The following is a 26,055-nucleotide window of genomic DNA, read 5'->3' as shown; positions in this document are numbered from 1 at the left end:
ATACATAAGAGATGAGGAATGTAGGGTAAGTAAACATTATATAATATAAAGTGGCGAGTGATAAATTGATTACATACATTTGACCATTATTAAAGTGGGTGGAGTTGAGTCAGTATGTTGGCAGCAGCCACTCAATGTTAGTGATGGCTGTTTAACCTGTTGGGGATAGGGGGCAGTATTTTCACGGCCGGATAAAAAACGTACCCGATTTAAACTGGTTACTACTCTTGCCCAGAAACGAGAATATGCATATAATTAGTACATTTGGATAGACAACACTCTAAAGTTTCTAAAACTGTTTGAATGATGTCTGTGAGTATAACAGAACTCATATGGCAGGCAAAAACCTGAGAAGATTCCATACAGGAAGTGCCCTGTCTGACAATTTTTGGTCCTTCTGTTGCATCTCTATCGAAAATACAGCATCTGTGCTGTAACGTGACACTTTCTAAGGCTTCCATTGGCCCTCTAAAGCCGCCAGAAAGTGGAATGGGGTGTCTGCTGTCTCTGGGCAAAGTACAGCAGCAGAGTTTTTGAGTGGTCAGCCTGGGGACAGTGAGACTGAGATGTGCGTTCACGAGACTTCTCCATTTTTTTTCTTTCAGCCTTTGATTGAATACAATGATGCACTATTGTAAAGTGGTTGTTCCACTGGATATCATAAGGTGAATGCACCAATTTGTATGTCGCTCTGGATAAGAGCGTCTGCTAAATGACGTAAATGTAAATGTAAATGTCTGTAAACACATAAGCCAGCTGGGCTGCGCATGCTCTGAGGACGCGGCCGGGGATGCCGTCTGGGCCTGCAGCCTTGCGAGGGTTAACATGTTTAAATGTTTTACTCACGTTGGCTACAGTGAAGGAGAGCCTGCAGGTTTTGGTAGCGGGCCGTGTCAGTGGCACTGTATTGTCCTCAAAGAGAGCAAAAAAGTTGTTCAGTCTGTCTGGGAGCAAGGCATCGTGATCCGCGACAGGGCTGGTTTTTCTTTTGTAGTCCGTGATTGACTGTAGACCCTGCCACATACCTCTCGTGTCTGAGCCATTGAATTGTGACTCCACTTTGTCTCTATACTGACGCTTAGCTTGTTTGATTGCCTTGCGGAGGGAATAGCTACACTGTTTGTATTCGGTCATGTTTCCGGTCACCTTGCCCTGAATAATAGCAGTGGTTCGCGCTTTCAGTTCTGCGCAAATGCTGCCATCAATCCACGGTTTCTGGTTGGGGAATGTTTTAATAGACGCTGTGGGTACAACATCACCGATGCACTTGTTAATGAACTCGCACACCGAATCAGTGTATTCGTCAATGTTGTTGTTCGACGCAATGCTGAACATATCCCAGTTGAATAAACCTGAGGGCGGGAGCTTCCTATTTTAGTTTCTGTCTATAGGCTGGGAGCAACAAAATGGAGTCGTGGTCAGCTTTTCCAAAGGGAGGGCGGGGGAGGGCCTTATATGCGTCGCGGAAGTTAGAATAACAATGATCCAGGGTTTTGCTACCCCTGGTAGCACAATCAATATGCTGATAGAATTTGGGGAGCCTAGTTTTCAGATTAGCCTTGTTAAAATCCCTGGCTACAATAAATCAAATCAAATGTATTTATATAGCCCTTCTTACATCAGCTGATATCTCAAAGTGCTGTACAGAAACCCAGCCTAAAACCCCAAACAGCAAGCAATGCAGGTGTAGAAGCACGGTGGCTAGGAAAAACTCCCTAGAAAGGCCAAAACCTAGGAAGAAAGAGATATACACGACTGTGATTATGATCGAAGAGAATTCTCTTGGTAGATTATGTGGTCGGCATTTCATAGTGAGGAATTCTAAGTCAGGTGAACAAAAGGACTTGAGTTCCTGTATACTGGGCTTCCTCTCATTACCATATTGGGTAGAGAGTGGAAACTCCAATCGGATGATTCACATTTACACATCCAGTGAAATATCTATCTCATTGTTCTATCTGTGGCCGCGTTGTCTTCTCTTCCCTAGCAGTTGAAACTCAAACATTGAAAAACAACCTAGCTTGTGAACAAAACAATGTAAATAGCCAAGAAACACAAGGACAAAGTCTCATTGCAGTAGACTTTTGTTTCAAGTAAATTATACCAACTGTCATGCCTGTGCACAGCGCTTCTAAAAACAAATATTCACTCAGCTCTTCAAGTGTGGACAGCCCCTAGCCAGGCAGTGTTGCAGCTCGAGGTGGGATAGGCTGTAGGATTTTTAGTTCTTTGACTTTGTAATTTAACAAGCATTGGAGCACCTTAAATACTGTAAACTGTTATGGTCAAAACATATTGCTAAGATAGGGAGAGGTCTGTCTGTAATAAAGCGCTCCTCTACTTTCTTGACATTGCTATCAACAAAACAAGACCTACAGGCCATAGTTTTGTTGCACCCGGACTACTGTCCAGTCATATGGTCAAGTGCCACAAAGAGGGACATAGGCAAATTACAATTGGCCCTGAACAGAGCAGCACGGCTGATCCTTAAATGTACACGGAGAGCTAACATTAATAATATGCATGTCAATCTCTCCTGGCTCAAAGTGGATGTAGAAAAGGGTCTAAAAGGGCCTAGAATGGCCACTCTCAGCATGATTTTCCCAAACATTGTTTGTGTTACAAATGTAAAAAGCAAGATACACATCATTCCTGACAATTAAGTTTTTATGTGAGAACTGCCAAAACAATCTGTGATACCCCAAAATATTTTCGGGCCAAGCTGTCAGGTAAATTCCCTCTTCTTTGGAGGGTGATGGGTATTGATTTAGACAGTTTTGGAATAAACTCAAAAGAAATGAGGGTAAAAAATTATTTGGCATAGATGATATTGAAGTATTCCACGGACACCAAGATTACATTTGCTATGTGAATTACAAGTGATTTATGGCACTTTGGACAGAAACCAGAATATAGAGGCAATCAATAAAGAGAATTGGAAAGTACCTTTACACCTCCATCAAAAGGAAAAGGGGAGTTCATGTCACGACTCCCACCGAAGGTAGCGCCCCCTCCTGCTCGGGTGGCGCTCGGCGGTCGTCGTCACCGGCCTACTAGCTGCCACTGATTCCTTTTGTTTTCCCCTTTCTGTTATTGTTTGCACCTGTCATTAGTTGGGTTGATTAGCGGGGCTATATTAGCTAGTTGGCCCGCCTGCTCTTTGTGCGGGATTGTTTATCTGTGTGTTGCTTCGTTACGCGCTGTATGTATTTGGCGCTAGTGCGTGGTTTTGCGCTCACTGCGTTTTGTCCCCTGTGTTTGGGGCACTTAGATTTTTGTGTGCGCTCAGTTCGCTATTTGGGGTGGCTGGTGTTTTGCTGTGTCGCGCATTAAAAGCTATCACCCTTATCGCTGCTTCCTGCGTCTGATTCCTCCTCCACTACGCCCAAGCCTTACAGTTCACCTCTCCACTGTGATAAATGACATGTGGTGAGCATTCAAGTTTAAAAGGGCAGCTGTGCGCATCACTACATATTTGAGCTGCAGACAGGTGGTGGATGAGGTTTGCAAACTCTACACATTATTAACTTTTAATGTAAGCATTTACAGCTTCAGAATGCACAATCCACTGTCAGTTCCATGATAACGATCTGGAGGTGAGAGACTAGCCTGGTCCGATATCTGTTTGTAAAGTCTTGCCAACTCTTATGATCATTGTAGTTGGACAAACAAGTGGGACCAGGCTGTGTGTGTGTGTGGGTGAGTGTGAGTGAGAGAGAGAGAGAGAGAGAGAAACTGATCTCCTCCTGCCGATCGTACTCTGAGATGAGGTTGAAGGGGATGGTGTGGGATACACAAAGTATCCCACGAAGTAGAGCCCCTTCAGATCAACGCAGGGCCGCAGCAGCCTCTGGACATCTGAAGACACATCAGACCAAGTAAGACTTTTTTTTACAGTATATTCTAATGTATAAGAACACGCAACATGTCTAAGAAGACTGCAGGTATAACTAAATAGATAGTGCTCCTTATTACTTTGCTTACCTTGTGTCAAAAATGTAAATGCCAGTGAATAAACAAACATTGGTAATTCAGTTACATGGAATGACGATGACCTGCTGTTCTGCTTACTGGCATTGGATCTAATGCATGCAAATGTGTCATTATTCTCCATAGACAGAAGATCAATTTTGTTTGTTCTCCATGCTCTACTTTCAGTGATTGGAGTTTAACTATAAGACAAGTAAGTCTTAATTAAATCAATTACCGAACAATAATCAAATTCTAAGCATCTGCTATGCACTTATGCAGTGAATGATTGAATACGTTCTGTGCTGTGACTTAGCTTAAGGGTATACGTTATTACATCCGTGTGTGTCACACAACATATACCACAGTCGCCAAGCAGGCTCGGAGCAAAGTTCTGTGGAAAGTTCCCTGTGTTGGTTGGACATGAGCAGACAAGATATGAACTCATAAGCTTTAGAATGAGGAGTGAAGCATACAGTAAGTCTCTTTACAACAAAATAAACATTCACAAAGGATATTAGCTATGGCTCTATTGTGGACATTGGATGACTACAATTACATTTATGTTTTAGTCATTTAGTAGACATTCTTATCCAGAACAACATACAGGAGCATTTAGGGTTAAGTGCCTTGCTCAAGGTCACATCTCCATGCTCACCAATCAGCTTAGGGATTCAAACCAGCAACCTTTCAGTTACTGGCCCAATGTTCTTAACCACTAGGCTACCTGTCAATAATGTCTTACTTATGTATGCTGCGACACAACAGGAATAAAGAGCAGAGTGTCACGCTCTGACCTAGGAGAGCTGTGTTTTCTCTGTTTAGCTAGGCCAGGGTGTGATAGGTGGGTGGGCATTCTATGTTTTGTGTTCTATGTTTTGGCCGGGTATGGTTTCCAATCAGAGGCAGGTGTCTATCGTTGTCTCTGATTGGAAGCCATACTTAGGCAGCCTGTTTTTCCTTTGTTTTTTGTGGGTAGTTGCTTTCTGTTTTGTTGTAAGTACCTGGCGGAACTGTCAGCTGTCATTTTCGTTATATTTGTAAAGTGTTCATTTTTGGCATTAAAATACGAGATGAACATATTCCACGCTGCACCTTGGTCTACTCATTTCGACACCTGTGACAGAACTACCCACCACAAGAAGACCAAGCAGCGTGCACTCTCCAGGAGGAGGAGCGGGACCAAGCAGTATGGCTCAGAGGAGTGGACCTGGGAGGAGATCCTAGATGGGGCAGGACCCTGGACAAGGCCTGGGGAGTATCGCCGTCCGCAATGGGAGATAGAGGCAGCGAAGGCGGAATGGCGATACTGGGAGGAACGGCTAGGCAAGCAACAACGGAAGCCCGAGAGGCAGCGCCCCAAAATATTTTGGGGGGGGCACATGGGTAGATTGGCTAAGGCGGGTTTAAGACTTGCACCGAGCCCGGTGCGCTCGGTGCAAGCTCCTCACCGTTGCCGTGCTAGAGTTGGCCGGCAGCCAGGGAGAAGTGCACCGGCTCAACGTATCTGGTCTACAGTGCGTCTCTTCGGCCCAGGTGATCCTGCACCTGCTCTATGCACGGTACCCCTCATTCACCAGCACAGCCCAGTTTGTCTTGTACCAGCGCTCCGCCCTTGCCGGGCTGTAGTCAACATCGAGCCAGGACGAGTTGTGCCAGCCCTAAGCGCCAGACCTCCAGTGCGCCTCCAAGGCCCAGTGTACCCTGTGCCTGCTTTGCGCACTCTCCCTCTAGTGCGCCACCATAGCCCAGTACGTCCTGTGCCTGCTCCTCACACTCTTCCTCCAGTACGCCTCCATAGCCCAGTATGGCCGGTGCCTGCTTTGAGCACGCAGTCCTCAGTGCGTCTCCCCAGTCTGGTGAGACCGGTTCCAGCTCCCCGTAGGAAGCCTCCAGTGATGATCAATGGTCCGAAGCCTCCAGTGATAATCCATGGCACGAAGCCTCCAGTGATGATCCATGGCCCGGAGCCTGTAGGGATGATCCATGGCACAAAGCATCCAGTGATGATCCATGGCCCGGAGCCTGTAGGGATGATCCATGGCACGAAGCCTCCAGTGATGATCCATGGCCCGGAGCCTGTAGGGATGATCCATGGCCTGGAGCCTCCAGTGATGATCCATGGCACAAAGCCTCCAGTGATGATCCATGGCGTGGAACCAGTAGTGAAGATCCATGGCACGGAGCCTGCAGCGAAGGTACCCAGTCCGGAACCTCCAGCGACGCTCCTCAGTCCGGAGCCTCCAGCGACGCTCCCCAGTCCAGAGCCTTCAGCAGCGGTCTGCAACCCGGAGTCTTCAGCGACAGTCTGCAGCCCGGAGTCTTCAGCGACGGCCTGCAGCCCGGAGTCTTCAGCGGCGGTCTGCAGCCCGGAGTCTTCAGCGGCGGCCTGCAGCCCGGAGTCATACTTAGGCAGCCTGTCTTTCCTTTGTTTTGTGTGGGTAGTTGCTTTCTGTTTTGTTGTAAGTACCTGACACAACTGTCGGCTGTCATTTTCGTTATACACTGCTCAAAAAAATAAAGGGAACACTAAAATAACACATCCTAGATCTGAATGAATGAAATAATCTTATTAAATACTTTTTCTTTACATAGTTGAATGTGCTGACAACAAAATCACACGAAAATAATCAATGGAAATTCAATTTATCAACCCATGGAGGTCTGGATTTGGAGTCACACTCAAAATTAAAGTGGAAAACCACACTACAGGCTGATCCAACTTTGATGTAATGTCCTTAAAACAAGTCAAAGTGAGGCTCAGTAGTGTGTGTGGCCTCCACGTGCCTGTATGCCCTCCCTACAACACCTGGGCATGCTCCTGATGAGGTGGCGGATGGTCTCCTGAGGGCTCTCCTCCCAGACCTGGACTTAAGCATCCGCCAACTCCTGGACAGTCTGTGGTGCAACGTGGCGTTGGTGGATGGAGTCCATAGCATCAATGCCTTCCTCTTGCAGGAACTGCTGACACACTCCAGCCACATGAGGTCTAGCATTGTCTTGCATTAGGAGGAACCCAGGGCCAACCGCACCAGCATATGGTCTCACAAGGGGTCTGAGGATCTCATCTCGGTACGTAATGGCAGTCAGGCTACCTCTGGCGAGCACATGGAGGGCTGTGCGGCCCCCCAAAGAAATTCCACCCCACACCATGACTGACCCACCGCCAAACCGGTCATGCTGGAGGATGTTGCAGGCAGCAGAACGTTCTCCACGGCGTCTCCAGACTCTGTCACGTCTGTCACATGTGCTCAGTGTGAACCCGCTTTCATCTGTGAAGAGCACAGGGCGCCAGTGGCGAATTTGCCAATCTTGGTGTTCTCTGACAAATGCCAAATGTCCTGCACGGTGTTGGGCTGTAAGCACAACCCCCACCTGTGGACGTCGGGCCCTCATACCACCCTCATGGAGTCTGTTTCTAACCGTTTGAGCAGACACATGCACATTTGTGGCCTGCTGGAGGTAATTTTGCAGGGCTCTGGCAGTGCTCCTCCTGCTCCTCCTTGCACAAAGGCGGAGGTAGCGGTCCTGCTGCTGGGTTGTTATCCTCCTATGGCCTCCTCCACGTCTCCTGATGTACTGGTCTGTCTCCTGGTAGCGCCTCCATGCTCTGGACACTACGCTGACAGACACAGCAAACCTTCTTGCCACAGCTCGCATTGTCCTGGATGAGCTGCACTACCTGAGCCACTTGTGTGGGTTGTAGACTCCGTCTCATGCTACCACTAGAGTGAAAGCACCGCCAGCATTCAAAAGTGACCAAAGCATCAGCCACGAAGCATAGGAACTGAGAAGTGGTCTGTGGTCACCACCTGCAGAACCACTCCTTTATTGGGGGTGTCTTGCTAATTGCCTATAATTTCCACCTGTTGTCTATTCCATTTGCACAACAGCATGTGAAATTTATTGTCAATCAGTGTTGTTTCCTAAGTGGACAGTTTGATTTCACAGAAGTGTGATTGACTTGGAGTTACATTGTGTTGTTTAAGTGTTCCCTTTATTTTTTTAGCAATATATTTGTAAAGTGTTCATTTTTGGCATTAAAATACAAGATGAACATATTCCACGCTGCACCTTGGTCTACTCATTTCGACACCTGTGACAAGGAGACAGAGTTGATACAGAGACCCCAGCATCCAATCTCCACCCGTCTCTCATACTGCTCATAGGCTGTAGAGTTATGGTCCGCATACGGGTTGCCCTTCTACACAATGTGTGTGTCATCACACACAAATAACTCAACCATTATTGGACCCACTTTATGATAATTACATGCACAATGGAGACAAAGTCCCCACCACAGCTGAATATGAATTGAACTAGTTACTTACTTAAATGTGGTGTTCTATTCAATATGTTTCTCCAATCTCTACCCACTCCTCTGACATATAATCAATAAATGGTGATTGAGGGTTAAGATAAAGCCAGTGCCTGCATGAAGTGATGGAGGACGATGATGTATTTATCTTATAATGCATGTGCTGTACAGTAGCTTGTAACAGTTAACAAGCTCCATCCCATTTGTTACTATAGCTGCCAAAGCCTGTGTCAACGTCACAAACCACATCTGCCACTGCTCTCTATTGATACAGTCAAAGCACGGTATGTTTAGGTCTGACCTGCTGCTTAGTTTGCCTCAGTCTCAACCACTAAATCACCACCACCACCGTGTGACTGCAGCCTGCGTAAGAGCAGTCATCAGCATGCAGATCAGATCAGACCTGATCACTATCAATCCGGTCTGTCAATGTCTTCATTACAGAGCAATTAATAGTTGGGCACACAGAACCAAATCAGCCAAGGCTGTGACGAGAGACTACCCACCAATCAGGGCATGTTGTGATGGTGCTAAATAAATAGACAGGAAGCCTTTTAATGAACACAGTGATGAACCTCGATCGCATAGTGGAGTGAAAACATTAAGTTCTCTTATGACCACTGTCAAATAAGGGTAATCATTAGTAGTCCGAGTGATATAATTAGTTTGTCCTTTAATGGTCTCTCTCTTTCCCTCTCTCCCTCTCTCTCTGTCCCATGAAGTCTGTAAAGAAGAGCATGCTGCAGAGGAAGGCGGTCCATCCCAGCAGGTAAGTGACACAGAGACAGCGGTAATGACTGGGAATGTTAATCATAGCCAGCAGACAGGACTTCAGTGTTATCCTCTTCTTCTGCAGGCAGACACAGGATAGAGACACACGCATGGCAGATCATTAGATCATGAGACTTCAGAGGGTCTCACATGGGACAGCAGGGAGTCAGTGAATGTCAAGAACAGAGGAAATAAAAAAAATAACAAGGAACAGCAGGGTGTCGGATAAGAATAAAGACGTCAGATGAAAGCTACTAGCTAATGACAGATACACTAGCCTTATGCTGTAAAAATGATGTTTTAACAAGTCAGGAAGAGAAGGAATTTAAAAAAGAAAACATTTAAAGAAATGTGTGAGAAAAAAATGTAAAACCATGTGCTCTTTCTTTAAGCATGTTCTGGTTTAATATACTGTAGTTCTGTGCTCTGTAGGATTCAACGTTTTTCTATTGCTTAAGTGTACACAGATTGTCATGACATCATACATTTATTCGAATCATCATCCCAAAATACATTCTCCATAAACCTTTTCTAGGAATGCTTCTGCAAAATCAAAATGAATATGAGAATCTATATGGTTGCACCAAAGTACCCTGTCTGGCTACTGTGATAATGGAGGACCTTGCCTGCTATAATAGTCTCCTTTAGCAAGGATACATAGAAATTCTTTCCTGACTCTTTTCATAGAATTTTGAATGACTTCTGCAAAGTCATCATTCATTTCCAGCTATATTTACACACTGGGCATACATATCCATCATCATTAAATGACCATTGTTAAATTGAATTGTTGAATGCTAGTCTGAGTTTCAATGAAACTCTTTCAGAGCACTGGTTTGAATGACTGTCTGGCCTTAGAGATCATATCATTCATTTAATTCCAGGATGTGAGCTACCTATACATGTAATACAGTATAATGGCCGTTTCAATTACTTTATTTGTGTGTACGAGGTGACATTATAACCTTTTTTAATTTTATTTCACCTTATTTAACCAGCTAGGCCAGTTGAGAACAAGTTCTCATTTACAACTGTGAACTGACCAAGATAAAGCAAAGCAGTGCGACAAAAACATCAACACAGAGTGACACTTTCAATGGCTGTCTTACACCCTGATGACTGCCTGGTCTCATCAACATCAAGGTATCCATGCATGTTATCCAGCTGCCGCCGGTAACTAAGAATAACTACATGACCCTTGTCCTCTAACAATCCTCCCATCTCGCAATGACTGGGGAGTGGTCACCATTGCCACACACCAGAGCTAATTTCAATGCTACACATGTAGGATCTTAATTTTACCTGAATTATAACAGCAAAATAATCCTGCAGCAAGAGGATTTTAACATGTAGTCCATAATGTTGTTTGATCAGTGGTTAGGCTATTAGCTGGTCAAAATTAGTCTAGATGAAAAGTGGAATTCTGTTAATATAACCGTGTGTTAGTGCCAGTGGGGATTTTATCATCTAAATCTTGGTGGGGCAAACTCCCTAAAATGTTTTTTGATGCATGCCAGCGAAGCCACTACACAACACTAAACAATACATTAATTGGACTAGTATGGTGACAAACAGTGCCCACAAACTGTTAGGGCCTACATAAAGCTGTCCCACAGCAGAGCTTTCTTTTCAGCACCATGGAGTGAATCCTTACCACTGCTACACCTGGCTATCAGCAGAACCTTGTCTGGCAGCGAAACAGTTCATTCAGCCTCAATTACCGGCCTTGTAAAAAACATAGCTGATATGGTTGACTTGCTTAAAGAAATGTGGTTTCTACTGACAATTGAGCTGTACAAACTATGGAATAAGGGGATGCCGAGCGGATAAGAGGCAATCCGTAATTTTGACTAAGACATTAATGAGCGAGCTAGGAAGGACGTAGTCAATATAACTATTTATTCAGGACTTTTGAAATGTACAGCGACAGAATTCAGAACACGGGCCGTTCTTACAGTATTCTCCCTGTACGCCAAGTCAGAACTGTAGGATAAATAAAGGGGCATATAAGCAGACAATGAAAGCTCTTAAAATATTCAACGATTCCATTTCCCTAACACAGGCTATAGGCTACATGTGCATCACCAAGTCAGAACAGTAGGGTAAGTGATGAGGGGGAAAGATTATTAGGGTGAGGCACATTGTCACGATCGTCGTACAGAGCGGACCAAGGCGCAGCGTGATTAGAGTTCCACATCTTTTATTTAAGTGAAACTTCTACAAAACAATAAACCAACAACGAAACGTGAAAGTAGTGGTGCAACATGCACATACACAAAACAATATCCCACAAAGCAGGTGGGAACAATGACACCTTAAGTATGATCCCCAATTAGAGACAACAAACATCAGCTGCCTCTAATTGGGAACCATACCAAGAGCACCAACATAGAAATGAAAAGACTAGAACACCCCCTAGTCACGCCCTGACCTACAACACCATAGAGAACCAAGGGCTCTCTATGGTCAGGGCGTTGTTATTGTGTTACTTTTAATAAAATGTTTTTGTTTATTTAGCAAATATTTTTTAACTCTATTTCTTGAACTGCATGGTTGGTTAAAGGCTTGTAAGTAAGCATTTCACGGTAAGGTTGTATTCACGGTAAGGTTGTACCTGTTGTATTCGGCGCATGTGACAAATAACATTTTATTTGAAGTCAGGATTTCATACTGTACACTGGAAAACAAATACAAATAATAATATGCAAAGTACAATTGTAACGCTACCAGCTGCAATAAGATTTTGAGTTTGCTCAACAAAACATTTTGTTGAGCAAACGCACAACAAAAAGTTAGTGTGTGACATTTTTGTTGAGCAAACTCACAATCCTATTGCAGCTGGTGCCTTACAATTGTAAATTGAATCAACAACTGTTTTCCCCCACAGTGTAGAGAATGTCAGCCAGACTAGACTCCTTCCTGTGTCTATGACAGACCTCTTTGTTAGGTTGTTTGGAGCTGGATGTGACTGAATCGGCCTCTGTCAGGGCAGAGAATGAACAAGGCCGGAGGTCTGGTTCCAACTCTTTGGACATGGAACCATGCAGGGATCCACAGCAACCACTGCTACAGTTTGTGATGAGGAGGGCATTGGGGTGTAACGAGTCCAAACTACCGTCCTTGACCAGGGGTGTCTCTTGGATGCTGAGATGCACAATGAGGAATACCGTCCAGGTCAGAGCAGAGAAGAAGTAGATGACCTGGTACTCTGACCCCAGCAGTCGGCCCAGGGACGAGTGACCCCAGTCCATGGCTCCCATGAGGTACCCAAAGGCACCCCCTAGCCCTGCAACAGACAAAAGGCACAATACCGATTGGTTATCAGGTCAGGTGATGGGTGTCCAAGGCCACTAGTAATAGCCCAGGTCCTATGTGGCTCAGTTGGTAGAGCATGGCGTGGTTCCCACGGGGGACCGGTATGAAAATGTATGCACTCACTACTGTAAATTGCTCTGGATAAGTGTGTCTGCTAAATTATGTAAATGTAAGCAATCATCAGATAGTGTACTCACTATCTTCATGGAAATTGTCAAAATCACCTCAGGCAAATGTTTTTAAATACAATACAATTCCTGGATTGCATATGATCATCTGCAAAAACATTTGCCTGTGGTGGTTGTACCATGAATATGATGCGTGCTGTATTAATACCCACAAGGTCTGATTTATAAAAGAATGCTTCTTACATCTGAACGTAAAGCTCATGTCACAATCCAATGTTGAGGCTGGGTTATCTCAGAGAACCTGAGAGTAATGATAAATATGTTTTGTCACGTAGTATGTGTGATCCTGCACACAGATAAGTGGCTTGTTCTGTTAGACATATCCCAATAATCTGGACATATGTTCCCTCAATTCTTACACCAGCACCCTACAATGAGAAACCTGTAAATCAATCTTTCTCATAAATTGTGCAGCACTTTTGAGTGTGTCAAACTAGGATTGGATGTCAAGTATCTGCCTGCATTAAGTCTGGACACACAGTATGTTCCCTAAATGTTGCATCCTACCTATAAGAAACCTGCTTGCAAATTAAACGTTCTCATAAATTACTAATTTTGTGTACCATGAATGTCACTGCACTACTCCCTGACTATAATATCAAAAACCCTCTCTAGAGCCATATATAGAGAAAGACATGGTAGGCTATATATGTATGTACTGTATAAATTGTATCACTGGCCCCCTCTAGGGAACTTTCAATAAATTCCCTGGTTTCCTAGAAATCCTGGTTGGAGAATTCTAGATTTCCTGGCATTTATCGAACGTTCCCAGAATTTTGCAACCCTAGCCCCTTCCTTCCATTATGGTAAACGGTATGGTATTGCAGAGAAACTAGTACAACTTTATCCATTTTGTATCCATCTAAAGAAGCAGTTTAGAAAAAGTCACATCTGCATTACCGTAAAAAAAAGAAAAAAAAAGGTCTCAAACAACCGGGCAACAGCATACATTTCAGCCTGTTGCCTGTTTCAAATAAACACAGTCTACATGAATTGTTTACAAGTTTACCATTAATTACCATGAATTGTTGAGGTTGTATGTTTGATTTGTTACATTAAATAATTGAGTAACTACAACAACAACAAAAAATGGTGGCAATCATCTGTTTTTATTGCCAGTAAGAAACTGCTAGCCAATGGCTGCTAACAGCTGAGAAAGGGAAAGGGGATACCTAGTCAGTTGTACAACTGGATGCATTCAACTGAAATGTGTCTTGAACTGCTAGCTACAGTAACTGCCAAGAATAAAAACAGTCAACAACTTTGGGAGTACAGACCCTTATAAATTGGCCGAAAATGCAGAGTCATAGATGAAAATATGTCAAGGAATTTAAGTTTTACAGAATTCTAATTTGATCGTTGGAGATACAGGGCGAGTGAGAATTAATGGATATAAAACCAAAGACCATAAATCCCATTAACATTCCACATGCTCAAAAAGAATACATTTCACTAATCTCTAAAAACATCTAGAGATGGAAACAACTCTAGTTCTAAAATAATAATCAATAGATACTTCAAAGCTCTTGGACATGGCCTTTTTCAACACAATATGAAATGTTTTGGTTTCTTTATTTGTATATTTCCATGCATTTAGCCACTAATTGACTTGAGTTGTCACCTCTAAATTCACAGGCTAATACATGTTTGTGAGTTGTGAGGGTAGTCAAAATGAAGGTCAAGGAATATCTTTTGTTCAGGCCGTGTGACTGCAAAGCTAATGAACAACACAAAAGACAAATATCATTACAACCATCCTCTCTGTATGAAGAAAACACACACACACACACCTCCACATACCAGAGCTACGGTGACTAGCAGGTCATGTGCCACCCCTCTCTCAATTCCAAACCATGACTAATCTGCTGGATTAGGGCCTACTATACACAAACTCACACCACCCTGTGCCGGCTTCCCTGCCATCAATGAGTCCACTTACTCGCTCGCTAGTACACTGAAATACCTCCACACATGCTTGTTCACTCACGCAATCACAGACTGACTAACTGAGTGAGCTCTGAGGGTTGTGTACTGTATACTCATGACTAAAATGACTTCTAAAATGTCAAAATAATCACAACTGCATGATAACAAAGGAAACATTTTATTTTTTCATTAGTCCACTGTTAATACAGTCCCAGCAAGTTTTCAAGAAGCAAAGTGTCACTTGCCACACCATCATGATGATGCAAATACCCCATCATGGTGATGCAAAACACATCATCATCATGATGATGCAAAACCCACCATCATCATGATGATGCAAAACCCACCATCATGATGATGCAAAACCCACCATCATCATGATGATGCAAAACACACCATCATCATGATGATGCAAAACACACCATCATCATGATGATGCAAAACACTCCATCATGGTGATGATGCAAAACACATCATCATGATGATTCAAAACACATCATCATCATGATGATGCAAAACACATCATCATGATGATGATGCAAAACACACCATCATCATGATGATGCAAAACCCACCATCATGATGATGCAAAACACATCATGATGTGGCGGCAGATAGCCTTGTGGTTAGAGCGTTGGGCCAGTTACCGAAAGGTTACTGGATCGAATTCCAGAGTTGACAAGGTAAAAATCTGTCATTCTGCCCCTGAACAAGGCATTTAACCCACTGTTCTCTGGTAGGCCGTCATTGTAAATAAGAATTTGTTCTCTCTACACTGGCTTCCTGCTTGGGCTGATTTCAAGGTTTTAGTGCTGATCAACAAAGCATTACATGGGCTTGCTCCTACCCATCTTTCCAATTTGGTCCTGCCGTACAAACCAACATGTATGCTACGATCACAAGACGCAGGCCTCCTTACCGTCCCTAGAATTTCTAAGCAAACAGCTGGAGGCAGGGCTTTCTCCTATAGAGCTCAATTTTTATGGAATGTTCTTCCTGATCTTCCTGTCCATGTGAGAGACGCAGGCTCGGTCTCGACCTTTAAGTCTTTATTGAAGACTCATCTCTTCATCTTGCCGTCTCTGCTGGCCGGTTCCCCTCTCTCCACTGGGATTCTCTGCCTCTAACCCTATTACGGGGACTGAGTCGCTGGCTTACTGGTGCTTTTCCATGCCGTCTCTAGGAGGGATGTGTCACTTGAGTGGGTTGAGTCACTGACGTGATCTTCCTGTCCGGGTTGGCGCCCCCCCTTTGTTTGTGCCATGGGGGAGATCTTCGTGGGCTATACTTGGCCTTGTCTCAGGGTTGTAGGTTGAAGATATCCCTCTAGTGGTGTGGGGGCTGTCCTTTGGCAAAGTGGGTGGGGTTATATCCTGCCTGTTTGGCCCTGTCCGGGGGTATCGTCGGACAGGGCCACAGTGTCTCCCGACACATCCTGTCCCAGCCTCCAGTATCTACGTTGCAGTAGTTTATGTGTCGGGGGGCTAGGGTCAGTCTGTTATTTCTGGAGTATTTCTCCTGTCTTATCCGGTGTCCTGTGTGAATTTAAGTATGCTCCCTCTAATTCTCTCTCTTTTTTCTCTCTTTCTCTCTCTCTTCTCTCGGAGGACCTGAGCCCTAGGACCATGCCTCAGGACTACCTGGCCTGATGACTCCTTGCTGTCCCCAGTCCACCTGGTCATGCTGCTGCTCCAGTTTCAACTGTTCTGCCTGCGGTTATGGAACCCTGCCCTGTTCACTGGACGTTCTACCTTGTCCCAGACCTTCTGTTTTGGACTCTCTCTCTCCCGCACCTGCTGTCTCTAACTCTGAATGATCGGCTATGAAAAGTCAACTGACATTTACTCCTGAGGTGCTGACCTGTTGCACCCTCTACAACCACTGTGGTTATTATTATCTGAACCTGCTAGTCGTCTATGAAAGTTTGAACATCTTGGCCATGTTCTATTATAATCTCCATCCGGCACAGACAGAAGAGGACTGGCCACCCCTCATAGCTTGGTTCCTCTAGGTTTCTTCCTAGGTTCTGGACTTTCTAGAGAGTTTTTTTCCCCTAGCCACCGTGCTTCTACATCTGCATTTCTTGCTGTTTTGGTTATTTGGCTGAGTTTCTGTACAGCCCTTTGTGACATCAGCTGATGTAAAAAGGGCTTTATAAATACATTTGATTGATTGATTGTTCTTAACTGACTTGCCTAGTTAAATGAAGGTTAAAAAAAATATATATAGGGTAGGGAAACAGACACAGCAGGGTAACAGGATCTTGAATAATCATAAATAGCTAGAATCATAAACTGACTTAGCAGAGATTACAATCTGGCAGAGTGGAAATGGCAGGACTGAGTATTTGTAGAGGTCTTGATTACAGCTGGTGAGGATCTGCTCTGGCTCCAGCACACCTGTCTCCAACCACACAATCACAAACATACAGAAAGGGACAGGGATGGAGAGAGCGTGTGTACTGGAGGAGTGGCTGCAGGTCAAGGAGACACCGGATGTCCACTAGGGGGTGTGGCAGGAGCAGATGTGACACCATCATGACGATGCAAAACACCCCATCCTAATGATGCAAAACACACCATCCTGATGATGCAAAACACACCATCATGATGATTCAAAACACACCATCATGATGATGCAAAACTATGGAACGCCGTTTGGGTCTTTGCATGTCAAAAAAGATACACGTGAAATGAAGGACGTGTCAAATAAATAAGCTTTTAATTTGACTCGTCAAATAACACAGTTCTATTATAGAATGTTGTGTGTTCTGAATTTGCACGTGCAAACTAAGCGCCACCACTACTATCAGTAGCACTGTCAAAGCTGTACATAAGAAGTCTGAAAACAAGCAAACACCAGCCACAAACAATGTGTTTTCAATACCACGTTGGTAATAAAGTATTATTTGTTCGACCACAACTTCTGGGGTAGCTAGCTAGCTTTAGCTTGGTTCCTAGCTAGAACCAATACAACCAGCCTGGAAACAATGACCAGTAGAAACTGCAGTCATTTTCATTATTCTTAGCAATGATTTAGGAATCCTTGTGTGTAAGTATTAGCTAGGTAGCCACTTGATGTTCACCTATTGAAATTGAACTTCAGTTCATGAAAATAAATAGCCTGCCAGCTACTTAACCCTGTTGCCCAAAGCTAACGTTATAAGCAGCCAGCTAGCTTCATCTGGCTAATGAGGCTCGACCGGACTGGGTTATGTGTCGTGGATCTACCCACAATAAGGGTTAGGCACAATAGGGGAATTTGCAGTTTGCCTTCAAAATTAAAGTACCTCTTTGAAAGTGATGCAGAAGGTTACAATTGGTGGAATCACGCCATATATAGACTAGATAATGTTAAACAAGGTTGGAATGTGAAGCAATGAAATTGGGCATCAGTCTACTCGGTGACACCCACAGAACACAACTGTGACGAGTTTACGCAAATATTAGCGTTGTAGCTCTTATTGCAGGACTGTGACTGTGTGAAATCGCCTCCCCAGTCAGCCTATTGTGTGTATTGACATTCATATTGCACTGTACAGCTTTTCCTAAGGATTGGGGATCAATGAAATGGGGTGTCAGTCTATTCAATACCCAATATATTTTTTCCCTACATCCTCCTCAGAGTTCAGACTCCAAAACATCCACGCAGTATTGTTTTTCCTCTGGAATAGTGTTCAATACACTTGACAATAAATGTGGCTGAATTCACACTTGTTTCAGAGTCCCGCAATAAGAGCTACGATGCTAATGTTCTCTGGGTGTCACTGAGTAGACTGATACCCCATGTCATTGATCCACAATCCATAGGTAAGGCTGTACAGTGAAATAAGTATTCCCCCAATGCAATTCTGAAGTATAATACATCCAGTGTGATTTCAACAGATTGTCAAATTAACAAATTGTCTTTTGTTGATTTTATATAAACAACATTCCAACCTCGTTTACCATTATTTATTCAATTATGCCATAATTCTACTATTTGTATTCATTTGCATCACTGTCAATTACATACTTTTGAAGACACTTCCCTTATCTCACATCATTTGCTCACATTGTATATAGTCTTATTTTTTTCTACTGTATTATTGACTGTATGTTGTTTTACTCCATGTGTAACTCTGTGTTGTTGTATGTTGTCGAACTGCTTTGCTTTATCTTGGCCAGGTCGCAATTGTAAATGAGAACTTGTTCTCAACTTGCCTACCTGGTTAAATAAAGGTGAAATAAATAAATAAATAAAAATAAAAAGTCACTATTGTGGCTAATCCTTATTGTGGCTGGCTTCACATAGATGGGTCCGACCCCCATTAATCAAATAAGAATGGTCTTATAAATTAGGGTTATTTTAGAGGATGACACCAAGCTATATAGTTACTGAAACAGATTGTCGTTTTGCTATGTTTTTGAGGAAGAACATTGTCTAGTATTTTATGACCAGCACCGTAGGTGCGCGAGTCAACTTTACCAGCGTCATAGCATACGTATCGATGAATCGTTGTGACATATGAAATGCGAGTGATTGTGTAATCAATGTGTAATAACTACATAAAAAATGTCTGAACGCATTAAATTATTATAAGATATGCAGTCATATTCAGGTTCTGATTGGTCAACAAGCTTTTTTGACACGTCAAATAGTGTTATTTGACACAACAAATAGTGTTATTTGACATGTATCTTTTTTGACACGCAAAGACCCAAATGGCGTTCCATACAAAACACACCATCATAAACTCAGCAAAAAAAGAAACATCCCTTTTTCAAGACCCTGTCTTTCAAAGATATTTTGATTTTTATGAATTAACTTCACAGATCTTCATTGTAAAGGGTTTAAACTCATGCTTGTTCAATGACCCATAAACAATTAATGAACATGCACCTGTGGAACGGTTGTTAAGACACTAACAGCTTACAGACGGAAGGCAATTAAGGTCACAGTTATGAAAACTTAGGACACTAAAAAGGCCTTTCTACTGACTCTGAAAAACACAAAAAGAAAGATGCCCAGTGTCCCTGCTCATCTGCGTGAATGTGCCTTAGGCATGCTGCAAGGAGGCATTTAGGACTGCAGATGTGGCCAGGGCAATAAATTGCAATGTCCGTACTGTGACACGCCTAAGACAGCGCTACAGGGCAACAGGACGGACAGCTGATCATCCTCGCAGTGGCAGACCACGTGTAACAACACCTGCACAGGATTGGTACATCCAAAAATCACACCTGCGGGACAGGTACAGGATAGCTGAGAGAGGCTGGACTGAGGCAGTTAATCTCAATACTATGCCTTACAGGGAAGACATCCTCCTACCTCATGTGGTACCCTTACTGCAGGCTCATCCTGACATGACCCTCCAGCATGACAATGCCACCAGCCATACTGCTCGTTCTGTGCATGATTTCCTGCAAGACAGGAATGTCAGTGTTCTGCCATGGCCAGCGAAGAGCCCGGATCTCAATCCTATTGAGTACGTCTGGGACCTGTTGGATCAGAGGGTGAGGGCTAGGGCCATTCCCCCCAGAAATGTCCTGGGACTTGCAGGTGCCTTGGTGGATGAGTGGGGTAACATCTCACAGCAAGAACTGGCAAATCTGGTGCAGTCCATGAGGAGGAGATGCACTGCATTACTTAATGCAGCTGGTGGCCACACCAGATACTGACTGTTACTTTTGATTTTGACCCCCCCTTTGTTCAGGGACACATTATTACATTTTTGTTAGTCACATGTCTGTGGAACTTGTCCAGTTTATGTCTCAGTTGTTGAATCTTGTTATGTTCATACAAATATATACACGTTAAGTTTGATGAAAATAAACGTAGTTCACAGTACTTTTTTGTTGAGTTTATGATGCAATACACACTGTCATAATGATGCAAAACACACCATCATGATGATGCAAAACACACTATCATATGATACAAAATACACCATCATGATGCTGAAGTGACACTTTGCATCTTGAAAAGTTAACTGCTGACAAGCAAAACATTTTGAGAGTGCACTAATGAAACAAAAAACTCAAAATATTTGAGTGGTACTTTTCTTTAATAATAAATAATCACACTACACTGAACAAAAAAACAACATGCAGCAATTTCAAAGATTTTACTGAGTTACAGTTCATATAAGGAAATCAGTCAATTTAAATAAATTCATTAGGGCCTAATCTATAGATTTTACGTGACTGGTTAGGGGCGCAGCCAAGGGTGGCCTTTGGAGGCCACCTTGGGAGGCCACCTACTGCTGAGCCTGGCCCAGCCAATCAGAAGAGTTTTTCCCCACAAAAAGGGCTTCATTACAGACAGAAATACTCCTCAGTTTCATCAACTGTCCGCGTGGCTGGTCTCAAACGATCCCGCAGGTGAAGAAGCCGGATGTGGAGGTCCTGGGTTGGCGTGGTTACACGTGCTCTGCGGTTGTGGGCCGGTTGGATGTACTGCCAAATTCCAAAAAATGACGTTGGAGGCAGCTTATGGTAGACACATTAAAAATAAATTCTCTGACAACAGCGTTGGTAGACATTCCTGCAGTCAGCATGCTAATTGCATGCTCCCTCAAAACTTGAGACATCTGTGGCATTGTGTTATGTGACAAAACATTTTAGACATTTTTACACATTTTAGAGTGGCCTTTTATTGTCCCCAGCACATGGTGCACATGTGTAATGATCATGCTGTTTAAATCAGCTTCTTGATATGCCACACCTGTTAGGTGGATGGATTATCTTGGCAAAGGAGAAATGCTCACTAACAAGGATGTAAACAAATGTGTGCGCAAAAGCTGAGAGAAATAAGCTTTTTTGTGCATATGAAACATGGTGCCAACACTTTACATGTTGTGTTTGTATTTTTGTTCAGTATAAATACATATAAAAGTAAACCTATATCAATCCAGACAGCATATATGTCAGCCAATCAACCCAACACCAGGTTCTGACAAAGTGGGAGGGAGGCTACTGCATGTCATCAGCCATTGCTTACCAGTGAGAAGGGTGTGGTAGTGCAGTCCTCTTTCTTTGTCTATGTACGAGCAGACATCAAAGAGGTAGGCCTTGACTGTCCCATCGAGGACGTTTGCTGCAAAGTCAAATAGCACCACTCCAAACATGACTATGATGATGGCCCATATCTTCTTCAGTGACCTTTCCTGTACTAATGCTGCAAAAGAGGAGAAAGACAGGAGAATACCTCTTCATCTCAAGTTATGTCACAGATTACTCATTAATATCACTTTCAATAACTGAAATACTTCTGAATGCTCTGTGTTTGATTTTGGTGGGGTATTGCAGCTGAATATTTTTAATTTGCCTTAGGAGATATGTCTTTCCCTCAGCAATTAGTTTGAAGACACAGAACAGCCTCAATTTGTAGGGGCATAGACTGTCGAAAGCGTTCCACAGGGATGCTGGCCTGTGTTGACTCCAATGCTTCCTACAGTTGTGTCAAGTTGGCTGGATGTCTATTGGGTGGTGGACCATTCTTGATACACACAGGTAACTGTTGAGCGTGAAAAACCCAGCAAGGTTGCAGTTCTTGACACACTCAAACCGGTGCGCCTAGCACCTACTACCATACCCCATTCAAAGGCATTTGGTCTTGCCCATTCACCCTCTGAATGGCACACACACAATCCATGTCTCAATTGTCTCAAGGCTTAAAAATCCTTCCTTAACCAGTCTCCTCCCCTTCATCTACACTGATTGAAGTGGATTTAGCAAGTGACATCAATAGGGGATCATAGTTTTCACCTGGATTCACTGGGTCAGTCTACAGTATGTCATGGAAAGAGCAGGTGTTCCTAATGTTTTGTACCCTCAGTGTATATTACAGGGCTTCTGAGGTAAACAGTGAGTCAGTGGATTTGTTAACACCTTGATATCAAGTAAACACATTTGATCATCATGATACTTACTGTTTCATCAAGTGCATGATTGGGGCTAATACAACCATTAATTCACCACATAGGAGGGAATAGTTTGTTTTGAAACCACATGCATTGTGTTGGAACAAAATGTAAAGGCCATTTTAAAATCCAAACTCCATTAGAAATAGTTTTCAATTTGCATTTCAAAAAAAGAAACTCAATCTGAAAAACAACACATTGCCAGCATGACTGTCTGGCTAGAAAAACAACTCCTAATCAATTTTATGTTAATACCCCCCATCTAACACTGCATAAATATTAGTATTAGTCGTCAAAAGAGTTATTTAGTGTTCATGCTCATCAAAAATAAATACTGTAGTGAATCAGATTGTCATAATCATGTTGTGCACAGTGGAGCACAAATAAACGGAATAATGTCCTTTATCATGGGAGAGAAACAAATGCCTGACAGATTGCAATGGCAATAAAACCTAAACAGCGGCATTCAAGTTTTGGTGATTACAAATCACATAGCAAATCCCAGTTGGGTGTTGTGTTGAAGTCTTATTAGGATTGTCAGATGCATTGTGGCTTAGGTTTTGATCTCAGAGAAATACAAGAACTTTCATGAAAGCTTAGTTTCATCCACTGTAGGAAAATCACAATATATTGTACTGTAGCTAACACATAACGGCCCAGTGGCATTATGATTTTATCCCAGATTACAATTAACTATATCACAGATCACATTTTACAACAGTGTTGAAGACCGGTCCTTGCTATCTGGGATCATTGGTACGTCCCTACCCAATTTATGTTGACATTTTAAATGGTTATGGTAAGTGTTAAGGTTAGGGTAAGGGTAGGGACACCCCAAGGGTTAGGGTAAGGAAATCCCAAGGATCCCGAATAGCACTAACTGTTGAAGAATGGAGATAATCATCTTAACAAAAGTACTGTAAATGTCCACACTTTGTATTGTACAGTATTATTACAGAGAAGGTGAAATCCGGCATAACTATTTTGAGGATATCAAACAACAAAGTAGGCATTCACTGAAAACAAAAATGTTAGGTTGTCAGGTCTATGTACAATACTGTTGCAAAAGCAAATACAATCCCTTATCGAGTGAATGCATTTACAGTAGTATTCTACTTTAATTTATACATTTCGATCCACAAGAACAGCTAAAATATTTAAAGTATTTGACATATGTACTTGACCCAGGACTTCCCAGCTTACCATACACCCCAAAAAATGAAACAACCTCTTTTCAGAAATTCAGTCTATCTACATGGATATGAAAATGAACAATGAAAAGAAGTATGGGCTAAACACGTACGTCTCAGTATTTGCAGGTGTAAGGATATGCCATCTCTTGCATTCCTATTCTTTGCAGGTGTTGAGAGACTCCAGTTCCTCTCAGGATTTTGTCCACATCTCAGTGAGGTGGTTTCTATAATTGTTCTTGTTCAAGGTCACTATTGAGCTTTCTGGAATAATTGCTGAAAATCTTGTGCAATCAACTTGGTGGAGGGAAATGGCCCAGTGGAAATAACAGGAACATTTAACCTTCTGTCTAGACACACTGAGGAAACCCTCTCATTACTGGTTATGAAACACATTAAACTGCCAGACAAACAGCCCAGGCAAAATCCCAGAAGAAAACCTGGTTCAATCCGCTTTCCAACAAAACGCATCACACGGGTTGATTTCTGTATTTTTTAAGTTACATACTGTATTGTGAAAACTTGATTGCTGACAAGCAAAACATTTTGGGACTTTGTTTTTGAGTGGAATTTTCCTTTAAACAAAATACCTTTCTCTGAGCAAATGTATTAGTATCAAAAAATATTTAAAAAAATTTTTAGCATACAGAATAGCTCAGTATTTGTATTATTTATTTTATACACAGTCTTTTTTGCTCAATCATTTCAGAGGTGACAGTACATTTTCTATAAAACATTGAAACAGCCCATTAGGCGAAAGTTTAAATTAAATATATTAAGTATGTCTCTGTAACAAAACGTTCTTTGAGATAGACATGGGAATATGAGCCCTGAAAGTATTTTGGTTTCTCATACCCAAGCTGCCCAACTCCATAACCACTATTAACAAAACAAAGACTAGTTCTAGAACAGTATGTCTGATAGCCATGGGCTCTCACCTGATACGACTGCATCTCCATTGAGAAAACAAGGTTATTCAGTTTATAATACGTCATAATACTGTATTTCTCCTGACACTAGCTAGCTCGTCCTGCCACAGTCATGTGGGACGTTGAGGCAATTCACAGAGTTTCTCTTGGGAGCCCTGCCCGCCACTCCTCTCCCGTCCTTCTGCGCCCCGTCAGAGGAACCTGAGGAGGCGTCAGAGGGGCTCAACCCAGGGAGGCAGTCAGATGCTTAGAGTCGGACAGATTAAAAGGCCACATTCTAAACAGACCTTGAGTCCTTGGGACACTAACGTAGTCATATTGTGTTCCAGAGTTAAACATTCCAATGAGTGAGTCCTACACATTGTTAGTAGTTGATGTTACTCTTCAATAACACAGACCCCAAAGCAAATCAGGGGGAGGAAACTAGGTTTACTCAAAGAGAACAAATCATGCGGTAGGTAGATGTTTATTCTCCCCTGTCCTCAGTGATTCTCTTCAGAGTGATTCTCTTCAGTGTGATTCTCTCCACAGAACAAAGGGACCGGATGTACTTTATAACCCAGCCCTAGCCTGTGGTTGACCAATTAGAATTCCTTGCAGTAAAACTGGGCCAATGGCCAAATAACAAGTATCCTATTTCAGGTTCAACATATAAACAATTTGGACCAATGAGAACTTGCCATGTATCTAGGAGTCCCGGACTGAAATCCTCCCATGTCTCTGACCCATTGATATTACAGAAAAAACACTATTTCCATTGATTGTTAGTACTCTATTGACCTCTCGTCCTCTGCGTTGTGTATTTATCTTCGAAATGTTCTTACAATACGGTCACTTGTTTGAGGGGACAATAGATAGACTACTTTGAGGGGAGGAAGTGAACATTCTTAACTAACCATGAGGGACCACATTGATGAGTTATGCTAGAGGCATTTGAAACAGTATAATTGTGAACTGTACTTCAAACACAACCTCTACGGTCTTTGACTTACCTTTATGGATGAAGCGAACATTCTTATCAAGGTGGTTCATCAGGTCATTGTCTTGTGTCAGATACAGTAAGAGACGAGCAATGCGTAGGAGTGACGCCACTCGTCAGAAGACAATTCCATCAGGCTACAGTAGATACATTATGCTAGTTGCACTTGAAACAGTGAGATTGTGTACAAACACACCATCTCTATGGTAATTTAGTTTCCTTTATGCCCTGTTTGGCATGTCAAAACTGATAATGTGCAGAAGAAAAATGTATTCAAGGTCAGTATTTACTCTGCAGTTTTAGAATTATATTAAATGTTATGGTTTATAAAGGTGGAAAGGCAAAGCAGGGGTAATCTTAATAGTAGTTACATTATACTCTATGAAGGATATGCTCAAAGCAGGGATTGTGAAATGGGATTCCGGAATTCCAACAGGTGGCTCCTAATCCAATGGAATCAGATTAGGAGGGAGGTGAAACTTTACATTATCCATCTCTAAGTAGTATAGTAAAAAAAAAATGGGGGAAATTAAAAAAGGTTTCCATCCATTGTAGATGAAAATCCTT

The 26,055-nt window shown here is 42.8% G+C and overlaps 1 pseudogene; it reads right to left on the bottom strand.

The window, feature by feature from the left end:
* Positions 1 to 3,399: 3,399 nt before the first annotated feature.
* Positions 3,400 to 24,540, bottom strand: LOC115148328 (membrane-associated transporter protein-like; annotated as a pseudogene).
* Between the last annotated feature and the right edge of the window lie 1,515 nt (positions 24,541 to 26,055).

This window comes from Salmo trutta, chromosome 15 (assembly GCF_901001165.1).
Source record: "Salmo trutta chromosome 15, fSalTru1.1, whole genome shotgun sequence".
In the NCBI taxonomy this organism is placed as follows: Eukaryota; Metazoa; Chordata; class Actinopteri; order Salmoniformes; family Salmonidae; genus Salmo; species Salmo trutta.
The sequence above is the reverse complement of the archived record's forward strand: the minus strand, read 5'-3'. Positions and strand labels throughout refer to the sequence as shown.